The 13,628-nt window shown below is 41.0% G+C and overlaps 1 protein-coding gene across 3 annotated transcripts in view; it reads right to left on the bottom strand.

The window, feature by feature from the left end:
• The window catches only part of TBL1X (transducin beta like 1 X-linked), a 478,333-nt gene extending 467,051 nt beyond the window's left edge, over nucleotides 1-11,282 (bottom strand). For 2 of the 3 annotated variants that reach the window (XM_075335487.1, XM_075335485.1), the window contains exons 1-2: nucleotides 10,923-11,282; nucleotides 9,771-9,906 (exon numbers count right to left, since the gene is read on the bottom strand). The gene's annotated coding sequence lies outside the window, so the exon portion shown is untranslated. The remainder of the gene's footprint in view (nucleotides 1-9,770; nucleotides 9,907-10,922) is intronic. The other variant, XM_075335486.1, reaches the window with a different exon arrangement.
• Nucleotides 11,283-13,628: the final 2,346 nt, after the last annotated feature.

Genomic DNA, 13,628 nt, shown 5'->3' with positions numbered 1-13,628 from the left:
TCTATTTAAATCTGCATTTTGCTAGAAAGTAAAATCTGTTCTGTCTACTGGTAAATAATACTGGAAAACAGAAATACTGTACACAGGAAGCAAATGCTAAAGGACCCAAAATACAGACTGTGGCTGCAGTGGGCGGTATAACAATATTTAGTGAAAACAAGCAGTAACCACAAACATGAAACCAATTCCAGCACACAAAGCAGAGCATTATACTAGTTCTGTAAGAAAAACATAAAGCCGGGCTCACACACACGTCAACAATGAGATCTTTAGTAGACAATAGAGATTAGAGATAAGTGACATAGTTACGTAGGTTGAAAAAAGTGGTAGGTCCATCAAGTTCAACCTTTCTCCACTAATCATACATTTTTGTCACTATATTATCTATAACTCATAATGTTATATGTAGAGTTGCGCGATTACCTAACTATTCGTACTCGTTATTCTCATAACTACTGTCTACTACTCGCGTATTCATTCTGAATAGCGTGTGCAATGAAAGTCAATGGGGAAAACTCGCAAAGTAACTAGTAACTGGAATTCTGCACTGTTTGCTACTTGCACGAATAGTGTGGCATTCAGGTTACTTGTTACTTTGGAAGTTTTTCCCAATTGACTTAGATTGCACATGCTATTCGGAATGAATACGTGAGTATTAGACAGTACTCGTTATGAGTATAGCGAGTGCGAATAGTTAGGTACTCGCTCAACTCTAGTTATATGTACTGAGGAAATCATCCAGCCCTTTTTTTTAAAAGCTGTTATAATGTCTGCCATTACTACCTCTTCCAGTAAAGCACTCCACAGTCTAACTGTAAAGAACCCTTTCCTAGTGAGCTGCCAGAATCATCTTTTTTATCACACGTAATGAATGTCCCCTGGCTCTCTTTATGGTCTTTTGAGGGAATAAGTCATATGCCAGTCCTTTGTGTTGACCACACATGTATTTATACATATAAATGAAATCTCCTCTGAGATATTTTTTTCTAAGCTAAACAAGCCAAAAATTTACAATCTCTTATCATATGATTTCCACCCCTTGTAATAATCAAGTTGCCCACCTTTGAACTGACTAAAATTTCTGAAAATTCTTTCGAAAATGTGGAGCCCAAAACCGGTACCCATATTCTATATGTGTGTGCGCTGACCCTTTCATAGACGTGAAGTACACCTGCACCCTAATGGCTTGCGTGGAGACTGGAGAATGAACAGGGAAACATGGAGGACATCCATGACATTGAGTACGTCGGTATACGTGCCAGGTGGAGGAAGAGTGACAGTATAGGAAAGCAGGCATTATAAATCCCTAGTTAACTGTGGAAATGAGACAAGTAGCCAAATGTTTATGGGGGTCTTCCAACTCTCCACTGGCAAATAATGTTAGGAGAGAGGGGGATCCGCATGTTGGATTTCCAACAACTGATCTTTTTGCTTTCTAGGAGATAGGCCACCTCCAAGGGAGTCTGCATGCAGCTATCCCATAGAGAATACAGGTTGTATTGGCCGAACATTCCTGTAAATGGAGAATTCGTAAGCAATAGCTGTCGGCTGAACAAATGTTTTGCTCACAGCTATCAAAATGTGTATTGGGGAGTTTAATCAGAAAGTTTAAGATAAAAGTAAAGGCCCATTTACACACAGCAACATCGCTAGCGATGTCGCTGCCGATCGCACCCGCCCCCATCGTTTGTGCATCACGGGCAAATCGCTGCCCGTGGTGTATAATATCATTAGTCCCCATCACACATAATTACCTGCCTAGCGATGTCGCTGCGGAACTGCCTCTTTTCTAAGGGGGAGGTTCGTACGGCGTCACAGCGACGTCACACGGCAGGCGGCCAATAGAAACGGAGGGGCGGAGAGCAGCTGAAGGAAAGACATGCCCACCTCATTGCCGGAGGACGCAGGTAAGCTGTTGTTCGTCGTTCCTGGTGTGTCACACGTAGCGATGTGTGCTGCCTCAGGAACGACAAACAACCTAGGTCCACAACGACCAACGAGATTTTGAAAATGAACGATGTGTCAACGATCAACGATTAGGTCAGTATTTTTGATCGTTAGCACTCGCTCGGAGCTGTTACACACAATGACGTTGCTAACGACGCCTGATGTGCGTCATGAACACCGTGACTCCGATGATATCTCGTTAGCGATTTCGTTGTGTGTAAATGGGCCTTAACACAGGGTTCAAATAGACATCAAAATAACAGGACATTACTCTACTATTCCATTTTATAATAATATTCTGCTTAACGGGACTCCTAACAGGCCCACCACCTATCATATAGAGAGTACTTTGGGAACCAGAGCCAAGGTGCAACTATTACATCTGCACCCCTAGCTAACATCATAATTCCAGCAAAACTATATTTGGTTCCAAATTGCTTTCCATGTTATTAATCTCGTGATTACTTAGCATAAACCTCCTTTTGTTGTAAATGTTTTAGGAGACTGCACACTGCCAAACAAGTGAGCAGTTTCCAAGTTACTGAAAACTAATACATAATAGATAATCATTACATATTCTCAACTAGTTCAGCTTTAAGGTATATTTACATATAGATTTGTTGAAAAAAATGTTGTGATCTGAATTATTTTCTTATGAGAATATTTTTGCATCTTTAATTCAAATTATTGGCTAGCTGTAGAGCTTCGCTCATGAGAATATGCCTGTAAAAAAATCTTAATCTTTATAGGGCATTAGATAAATAGCAATCTTCTATTATTTTGTAATTAAAGGGTTTGTTCACTACTTGAGCAATACCTTTTCAACCACTATATTTCCCTTGGTAAAATAATAGCAGCTATACTTTCCTCCAGTGTGGGCGCCATTCCAGCGATGGTGGTGCTTTGTCTCCTAGGGATTGCTTGACATTGTTATGTCACAAAAATCTTGCAGCCAATCAGAGGGCCCTTCACTCTCACTTCCTTCAGAGAAAATTGACAACTGGAAAAGGTCAGACAAAAGCAGTTCTCACTTTATTCTAGGTGTCAGTGTCATGAGAAGAAAATTAAATTGAAGCAGCTGCTGATTGGCTACAAGGCTATTGTGACATAACAATGTGTAACGTGAGCCCTGGGAGACCAAGAGAACACACTGCTGGAATAGAGCGAGCACTGGAGGGAAGTAAAGGCTGTTATTATCTTACATGGGGGACATATAGTGATTGAGAAGAGGTTTTTCAAGTAGAGGACAATCCATTTAATCGAATAATTTCTGTCTAGATTATAAGATAGTGAACCACAACTGGAGAAGTTATAATTTCTCATTTCTCCATGAATGCAAATACAAAAAAACCCCAAAGTATTTACCATCAGATGCACTGGAGATTCTTTCTATGAAGAACAGAACTTGTGTGTAAGGTCAAAACTATGATACAATTTGAAGCTCATGGGGCATGCCACTTATTAAAGGGAGGGAACCTGTCAGCTGATCCATGCTGATTCCCCTGTTGTAAGTTTTTCCCTATCCTATTCTGTATTCCCAGTACACATATTGTCTCTGCTTTGTGTCTGAGTTCAGTGTGTATTAGATTTTGTTCTCCCTTGTCTGTGCCTTTTCTGTGGGGTTTTCTACTGTGTTACTGGACCTCTCTTAAGTTTGGGGGGGAGTAGCTTCATGGCTTGCACAGAAGACAGGGCCAGGTCGGGGATCCGGGCTTCCCTACGTTCAAAGGTACCCCCGGAGTGAGGGTAAGTGTAGTTGCCCCAGTTTTAGGACCAGCTTAGGAACCTCTGGTTTGTCAATTCAACCGCCTATGAATGCCAACCGCCATGCTTTGTGGTAAGTTTGTTAGACAGTCAGACCAGGTTCTTTCCCAGTGTATGGAATTATCGGGGAACACGCTGGTAAATTACTAAGTATGCATATTTATGGACATTTCAGGGCTCATTTTAAAGCGTAAAACAAATACTATCGTTAAAAATATAATACTACTATAAAGAAGATCAGATTTGTATTTGTTACATGTAAAATAAGACATTCTCACTCCAATCATCACCTTGTGTGTCAACTTAAGTAAAATCCTTTCAACTGACCTTTCCTAAACAAGACTGTGGGAAGCAGCATTGTAATGTGCTTACTAATAGTCCCAGAATAGCCTGTTGTTTTGTTTGTGTTGTCTGCGGCTGACCATACACCACCTTAAGGTTCCCACAACTATATCCAAACAAAGAATTCATAGGATTAGGAACAGCTTAATCTTTAGCTTCTCAACCTTTTTTACGAGAGTTTCATCAGCCAGGACAGGATGATGCCTGAGCCAAGGGTCAAAGTCAGTGGCAAAATTAAATTCTTTCAGTTGTTGCAAAACTCATTTACATTAATGCTGACTAATTACTACAATCATATTAATTAATCAAAGTGGAAAACACCTAAATCACTATGTATAATCAGAGTAGTGTTTGCCAATGATATTTTTCCCATCAACATAACAATAAACATCCTAGACATTTCTGTAAAAACCACATAATATAGCACAAAAATCAGTGGATGTCTCACCTTTAGGATTCCAATCTATATAGTTACATAATTACGTAGTTACACAGATTGAAAACCACAAAGGTCCATCAAGTTCAACCTTTCTCCACCAGTTATACATTTTCTATTGCTAGCTTATGTGTAACCCATAGTGTCATCTGTTGTGAGAAGAGCATCCAGCCCTTCCTTAAAAGCTGTTATAGTGTCTGCCATTACTACCTCTGGCACTTGGGCATTCCATACGCTTACTGCTCTAACTGTAAAAAACCCTTTCCTGTTTAGCTGCCAGAATCATCTTGTCTCCACACAAAATGAATGCCCACTTGTCCTTTGTAAGGTCTTTGGAAGGAATAAGTCATGTGCCAGTCCTTTGTGCTGTTTGTTTGGAAATAGAAATACAACACTTTTGGTTTTGCTCCCATTTTTCATGAGCTGATCTCCTTTTCTATGTACATGAAAGGCCTTTTTCTCTCAAATATTGTTCACAGATTTGTGTAAATCTCCGTTAGTAAGCAATTGTCTTTTTCTGGGATAATCCATCCACCTCACAGATGTGGCATATCAAAATGCTGATTAGACAGCATGATTATTCCACAGGTGTACTTTAGGCTAGCTGGAACTAAAGGCCAGAAACTAAAATGTGCAGCTTTACAGGAGGTGTCTGGGGGGAAGGGGTGGAGAGGAGGGTCAGAAAACCACTCAGTATCTGGTGTAACCACCATTTGCCTCACGCAGTGCAACTCATCTCCTTTGCATAGAGTTGATCTGGTTGTTGATTGTTGCCTGTGGAATGTTGATCCACTTCTCTTCAATGGTTGTGTTAAGTTGCTGGATATTGGCAGGACCTTAAACACACTGTTGTATATATGGATCTAAAGCATCCCAAACATGCTCAATGGGTGACATGTCTGGTGAGTATGCTGGCCATGCAAGAATTGGGATGGCTTCTGTTTCCAGGAATTGAGTACAGATCCTTACTACATGGGGCCTTACATTATCATGCTGCAACATGAGGTGATGGTCTTGGATGAATAGCGCAGAAATGGGCCTCAGGATCTCATCATGGTGTCTCTGTGCATTCAAAATGGCATTAATAAAATTCACTTGTGTTTTTTATCCATGACAAATGCCTACCAAAAACATAACCCCACTGCCACTATGGGCCACTCAATTCACAATGCTGACATCGGCAAACCACTCACTAACATGATGCTATACATGCAGTCTGTCATCTCCCCTGTATAGTGAAAACTCGGATTAATCCATGAAAAGTACACCTCTCCAATGTGCCAGACACCATAGAATGAGAGCATTTGTCCACTCAACTAGGTTGCAATAACGAATTGCAGTCCGGTGGAGACCCAGATGAGGATGATGAGTATGAAGTTGAGCTTTGCTGAGATGGTAATAATCATACTGTCTAATCAGCATCTTAATATGCCACACCTGTGAGGTGGATGGATTATCTCAGCAGAAGAGAAGTGATCACTAACACAGATTAAGACAAATTTGTAAACAACATTTGTTAGAAATAAGCTTTTTATGTACACATAAGAAGTCTTAGATCTTTGAGTTCAGCTCATGAAAAATGGTGGCAAAAACAAAATTCTTCCATTTCTAATTTTTCTTGTCTAGTGTATAAATGAGATGTCTTCTGACATGCCTTTTTGGTAAGCTAAAACAAATTATGCTTGACAGTTTCCATAATGGATCGTTCATACAAGCGTATATTGATGAGTGTGCTGTTTGTGTGCACCACGGACTGCATATGAGCCCATTATACCACTTGGGCAGTGTACATGGCCAATTTTCCTTGTGAACCAATGGTCTGCATGTAAAAAAATTGCAGCATGCACAACTTTGTTCTATTGGACAGACGAATAATGCATGCAATGGAAAGGGAACAGATGCACCCATCCGCAATGCAGACGGGCACACTGAGTAAGTCACATCCACAATTTGCGGTTGCGACTTGCTTGATTTCCAATACAGCTGTCAGAACTACTCAAAGTATATGCTTCCTTACGACAGTCAGACAGGTGAAGAAGATACATTCTAGTAAGAATCTCCGCAATCAAAAAAATATCAACTATCCATGTAGATAGGTGATAAATACTTATGGTGTGAGATCTTTTCAATACATTGTTAATGACATTGTTGCATCTATAAAAAGATAAAAAATATTTCTAAAAAAAGTCGGACTAGTTTAAAAAAAAAAAAAAAAGACGTAATACACTTATGATACCCTTGCCAATCCCCATACAGTCTTGTATTGCTTACCTAGTTCCCACTGGTCTCTAGTTTTTGGTCCCATCTCAACACAGGAAATGCCGACTTAGCCAGCCAATGGGTGAGCCATGTTTTCCTTTGACCAGTGATAAGTTCAGTGGCTATTTCCAGAGATTTCTTATTTGTTGGGAAAGGAAGGATCAGGAAAGAGAAACCAGAAGGAAAACGGGAAGTTTTGGAATGGTAGCTGCTGGGAATGGTTGAGTGTATCACCTCTGTTTATTTTTATAGCGCTGTTAGAGAAATAGTTCAAAGAGTTTACATATATTAGGGTTATTTGTATTTTACCTGTTGGAAGAAATCGAGTAATAAAAGTAAAAGTTGAGTGAAAAAATAGTAACAACACTTTAGTAACGGTAAATTCTTGTTGAAAGTCCTACTACAAATTAGACTGGAGATGGCCAAACTCAATGATATCAGATGAATCAGTCTACAGTAGGATATCTATGGGGTCATCCCAACTTTGAACCATCAGGTGATGTTGGGTAGAGAATGATCCACCTATTGTAATTTCAACCACTGAGGAGGCATGCTGATTTCTATGCCTTAAGACTAGGATTAGACACTGACATATCTTGTGACACAAATATTTTAGTGCAGAATTGTGACATTGCATCTGATTGTCAACCGGGTTGCATTACAACCAGCTACAATGAATAACACATGATCCATTATGATCCATGTTGAATTTTTGGTTGCATGTCCCTAGTTGTCCTATTAGACTTAATTGTAACGTACATGCAACTTGGCTCTATTGGGTTCTTTACAGGTATAATTTACCACTAAAATGATCACATCGCAATAACTTTAGTGGCAGGGGGAAAATCTGGTTGGTTGTATAATAATTATGTATGTAGGAGGGCATATTGATATTTATGCTGTAGAACTATGGATACACTGTGTAACATCTGTTTTGGTAAGTCCCATCTCTGTTTCTGCCTCCATCAACGGGCTGTGTTGCGCTTCTGTTGCCAAGGACATGGTTTTGTATGATTCTAGGATTTTTGACACTATACTGACAGGGAACTTGATGGTTTACTTTTGACATTATTCTTGCCATTGATGTTGGGTGAAGCTTTTCGATATTTAAGATGCCTGAATGCCTGTTCCCCATTACCAGTTTCTGCTCTTTTTGACCTGGTCCACAGATGCTGTGAACATTTATTCTGCTTGTAGTTTCCTGCTGATTTGGCCTGTATTTTGACCTTCCCACCTGCTTGACATTTTCGCTACTGTTTCGGAACTCCTGGTTTTGACCTCAGCCTGTATTTTGACCTTTCCACCTGCTTGACATTTTTGCTACTGTTTTGGATCTCCTGGTTTTGACATTGGCCTGTATCTTGACCATCTCATTTGCCTGATTTTTCTGCTCGTTTTCCTGACTTCTTGGATTTGGTGTAGCTTCTCGACCACCCTTTGCCAGTTTGCTCCACCAGCCAGACTACCAGGTTCACCACCCCATGACACACTGTGACCTGAAGATTAGAGTGTTGCATCTAAAGAGGTCGTGAGGTAGCATGAGCGTTCTGCAGTCATAACAAAAAATCTATACACCTGCTGAATTTTTTGAGGTGATTAGTAATAATTTCCAAGTGAGCGCCATTTTCATCTATGACCTCATTTAGAAAAGTATCACTTCTGGGCGGCACGGTGGCTCAGTGGTTAGCCTGCAGTCTTGCAGCGCTGGGGTCCTGGGTTCAAATCCCACCAAGGACACTATCTGCAAGGAGTTTGTATGTTCTCCCCGTGTTTGCGTGGGTTTCCTCCGGGTTCTCCGGTTTCCTCCCACACTCCAAAGACATACAGATAGGGACTCTTGATTGTGTGCCCCAATGGGGACAGTATTGCCAATGTATGTAAAGCGCTGTGGAATTAATAGCACTATATAAATGAATAAAATTATTATTATTATTATTTTGTCACATCTGTTTCTAAAGCGTCAGTGTTGATGCTTACAAATTTGGCACTGATCTATTTCCAGTTTAACCTTTCAGAAATTGACAGTGAAAATATCACATGACCCCCAATGTGAACATTTGTAGCTATGCTACAGCATTTACGACAAACGAATGAATAATGCCTAATGTACCCAATATATGTGAAAAAAAAGATTCCTTTCTCTTCACTATTAAGTGATATAGTTTGTTTAGGTGAGGTCAATGGGCAAAGATTTAAAACAGTGTTCAAGTAAAATGTTGTAAACAGAGTTCTAAGCTTGTCCAATAGTAAGGAAACATCAACAATCCCAAACCACATGAAAACATCAATGAACAAAAATCTAAAAACAAACAAAGTATTCAACAAGTTGACTTCTTCTTTACAAGGAAAATAACAAGAACGCAACATGCAATGGGATCTACCAATTTGCGACACAAATTTGATTACAAGACCTGATTCAAGGGTGGTGCTTCCGGAACATTGAACCAAAACAACTATAAGCAGCAGAAGTAAAAAAAAAAATCCTATTGTAGAACATTCTGACATTTGACGTAAGGGATCAAATGCTGTCTAACACACAGCCCATGAATGGGATTCCCCTCCCCCCACTCCAGGGCTTGAGGAAACTCCACTCATATACACACCATCTGCAATGTGAATGCCTGGCATTTTTACAGTTTTTTTTTTTTACCCTCCTTACAAAAATAAATACAGGAGGAATAGGCTAGTGCACTACCATACTCAGCATAGCCCATCCCCCATCACTTCTGTAGAAACCAAATTATAAATTATGAAGCACAACCGAATGATCAGATCATAGGACCAAAACATTACTATGTCTTAGGAGTTATTTTCTGTTTTTAACAGACAAAAGCACATATACAGACTAAAGTCATAAGAAAGCACTGCGGAATATGTTGACGCTATATATATATGTATATATAAGGTATTATTATTACAACACAAGCCGATACTGTATAAGGAAACTGAGCTCTGGTCTTCGAAGTTGGGGGAGGGGAAGGGGGTATAAACTCGACATAAATCAATGGGTAATCTGACTTACCTCACTCTAGATGTAGTCTAAAAAGAGACAGCTTTGTAGTTCCGAAAAGCAGGCTGGATCAACTTCTTGCTGGAACAGCACTCCTAGTCCATTGACTTCCTATAAACTCCGCATGATAACTCTTCTCGTGTAGATCCTGGGGGTCACATACCAAAATATCAACCACTCTTGGTTTTGTAAATCCACCAGAGTTATCCCCCCCCCAAACAAAAAAATCAACTAAGAAAATAATTGTCAAAAATCCTCCAAAAGTCTCCAAAGACGGTGGAAAGTTTTGTTTTTATTAGAACTGTTGTGTCTGGTCATGGGCTGATTGGGCTATTTATTTTCTTGCTGTGGCTAGGAGAATACACGGCTAACTAGTTCATTAGCAGAGTTAGTTAGTCTGTGTTTGTGTGTGAGTGAAGCTCCCACAGACACAGCAGCAGCAGCTAGAAGAGGGGGGGAAGAGAGAGAGGAGAGAGGGAGAGACTGGCAGGGGAAAAAAAGATCCACACACACAGAAACCAAGACACCGAGCGAATGACCTACAGAAGAAAAACACCAATTGACCTGAACTTGGGATAAAATAACAAGCGCCTTCGTAAAATATTTCCTTCCTTTTCATTACACAGGATAATTATTAAAATATTGCCTATGTGGGCACCTCATGTTTACAGAAAACAAGCCGAGAGAGGGTAAAAACAAACGTCTAGGTATAAAATCCAACTATGGGCAATTAGAATTGCACTGATCCCTAATAAAAAGGGGGAGAAGTACAGCCCTGGAGCATTGAGATTTCAATCGGTTTCCATGGGGGGAGGGGAATATGCTGAATAGATCTGTGTTTATGTCTCACTGTATGTCTATTAGTATGTGCAATGGGTATAAATGGCAACATAGTTACATTTTAGACAGTTCTTGGCGTATATAAAGTATATGGTAAACATTGCTATATTGTAGTATTTATTAAATAACAAATATGACAACCACAGCATAACAAAACATGTAAAACATAAGCGTATAATAAGATATACATTTTAATAGACATAGCTAAAAATATATCTATGCATAATAATTAAAGGGACCGTGATGGCATGAAAGCACACGGTGACCCTTGTGACATTATCTTTTTTTTTTTAGATACACAAATAGTAAAATTAGTGGACTTACAGCATCTCCATAACTGTGAATCAGCAGAATGGATTACACTAAAAATGTTAATCAATGACCCCAAAAAAGTCTTATTCTCAGATTTTGTGTACCGCCCCGGTCTGGTTCTTAACGGGTTAGCACGTTTTGTCTTTGATCCTTACACATTACTGTGGAAGGAGAAAACAAATTACAAAAAAAAGACTAAGAAAGGCTTAAAAAGCAAGCATAAGTACATGATGCAACATTGCCCTGATTACATGTGCTTCCCTTCCCCCATGCTTGCTGGTGGGAGTGCTGTTTTTTCCGCCTGTAGGGTCACATTGTGGTTGATTGATTCTCCTTTCGCCTTGCTCAGTCATTCAGATTTGGAAAGTAAATAACAAGTTGACATCATTACAGCTCTCTGCATTACTGTGACACATTCCTCCACTACCCCGCAACATCTAATAGAGGCGCATCAAAACAGGAATAGAAGCCTGTGCTTTGTGATTTTAATTCTGCAGTTAAAGGCAGTTGGATTTCTATTTTCCGCTGTAAAAGCTTTAGGTTTTATATTGTGTTCATCACGCAGCAAGGTTATTTCCTTGGATTAGTTATTCAATTCAGAAATAAGTTACATTTATGCTGCGACGACATAACAGAGATGAAAATATAAAATCATGGGTTGTAAAGGTTGGGTGGCACAAAAACAAACATTTTTTCATGCTGAGTATATCAGGGGGCTGCAAATTCTCAAAGCTTATCATTATGTGAAAGGGTAGAGGGTTTATCTGACACATAGAGATGAAAAGAAGTAATAAGGCCACTTCACACATAACGAGATCGCTAACGACATCGTTGCTACGTCACAGTTTCTGTGACGAAACAACGACTTCACCAGCGATCTCATTATGTTTGACACGTACCAATGATCCGCCCCCTGCTGTGAGATCGTTGGTCGTTGCTGAATGTCCTGGGCCATTTTTGGCTCGTTGGAGTCCTGCTGGGCAGGATGGATCTGTATGTTTGACACCTACCAACGGTCTCGTTAGCGACCTAGATGAGAACTTAAAGTGTGACACGTAGGCGTGTAGTTGCGTTACCTTTTCTGCACCCCCTCTGCACCGATTGGTTGGTGCTGAGAACAGTACTGCATTCTGATTGGGTATCGCTTCATGCTTTGTTCCTTTTTGAGCATTGCTTTGAGGATAGAACCTGCGACTACACCCGGATTCATTCATACTTTGTTCCCGATTGCTTGCTTGCTTTTCGGATTGAAGCTGAAGTTGCAGGTTCTATCTTCAAAGCAAGGCTCAAAAAGGGACCAAGAATGAAGCGATACAAAGTTGCCTTCTAGGTCGGCCGCCTAATAAGAACGCAGTATTGGCCACCAATCAGAGCGGAGGGGTGTGGAAAAGGCGACGCATATGCACGCCTACGAGGCTTACAGCGTCAAACACTACGCCCATATTCGAGGTCAGAATCGTTACATAGCTGCTGTGTGACAGGGTCCCAACGACCAACGAGAGCATTATACAGGTCGCTGCATCGTTACTAAAGTCATTGGGAAAATGACTGTGTGACATCTCACCAACGATCTAACCAACGATTTAACAATGATCTGGAAACTGTGACGTAGTAATGATCTCGTTAACGATCTTGTTATGTGTGACTGGACCTATCGTGCTCTACAGATTGGTGTGGAGGTGTAATTATGTCCTTGATGTATAATTGTTTCATTTGTGGTAGCAGAAAAATGTTTACAGCCCAGATGCTGCATCATTGCTGCCCATGAGGTTTCCATGCAGCAGGACATCCTTACCTTGAGTCACTTTGTCTTGCCTAAATAATTGTGTAAAGGGGGCTTTACACGCTACGATATCGTTAATGTCTGGTCGTTGGGGGTCAAGTTGTTAGTGACGTACATCCGGCGTCATTAATGATATCGCAGCGTGTGACACTGACTAGCGACCTTAAGCGACCTCAAAAATGGTGAAAATCGTTCACCATGGAGAGGTCGTCCCAAACTCAAAAATCGGTAAGGGTTGTTTATCCAGGTGGTTCATCGCTCATGCGGCAGCACACATCGCTATGTGTGACACCGCAGGAGCGAGGAACGTCTCCTTACCTGCCGCCGGCCCCAATGCGGAAGGAAGGAGGTGGGCGGGATGTTACGTCCTGCTCCTCTCCGCCCCTCCGCTTTGATTGGCCGGCCGCTTAGTGACGTTGCGGTGACGTCGCTGTGATGCCGAACGTCCCTCCCCCTTGAAGGAGGGATTGTTCGGCAGTCACAGCGACGCCGCCAACCAGGTAAGTATGTGTGACGCTACCGTAGCGATAATGTTCGCTACGGCAGCGATCACAAACAATCGCATGCGCGACAGGGGCGGGTACTTACACGCTCACTATCGCTACAAATTGCTAGCGATATCGCTACCATGTAAAGCCCCCTTTAATGTTAAGCTGATCCTATGTAGATGAGCAGACCCATGGATGTTTGGGTTCACCGGGGACACTTCAACAATGGTGAGTCTTGGTGCTAGGGAGAGGGATAATAGGACACCTCTGACACTCACCTGGAGCTAAACTCTGTACTCCTAGCAAGCCCTAAACAGGTTTTGCACCTGTTGCTGAGTAGGACACCTGAAGCCATGAGAGACCCTATATTAGCCGTAGCTAGTGAGCTGGCAGGTAAGGATCACTAGTCCCACTGCTGCACTAATACAATATGAAATGAAGGTACAA

This window comes from Anomaloglossus baeobatrachus, chromosome 2 (genome assembly GCF_048569485.1).
Source record: "Anomaloglossus baeobatrachus isolate aAnoBae1 chromosome 2, aAnoBae1.hap1, whole genome shotgun sequence".
In the NCBI taxonomy this organism is placed as follows: Eukaryota; Metazoa; Chordata; class Amphibia; order Anura; family Aromobatidae; genus Anomaloglossus; species Anomaloglossus baeobatrachus.
Note: the sequence above shows the minus strand (reverse complement) of the source record. Positions and strands in the feature narration are given on the sequence as shown.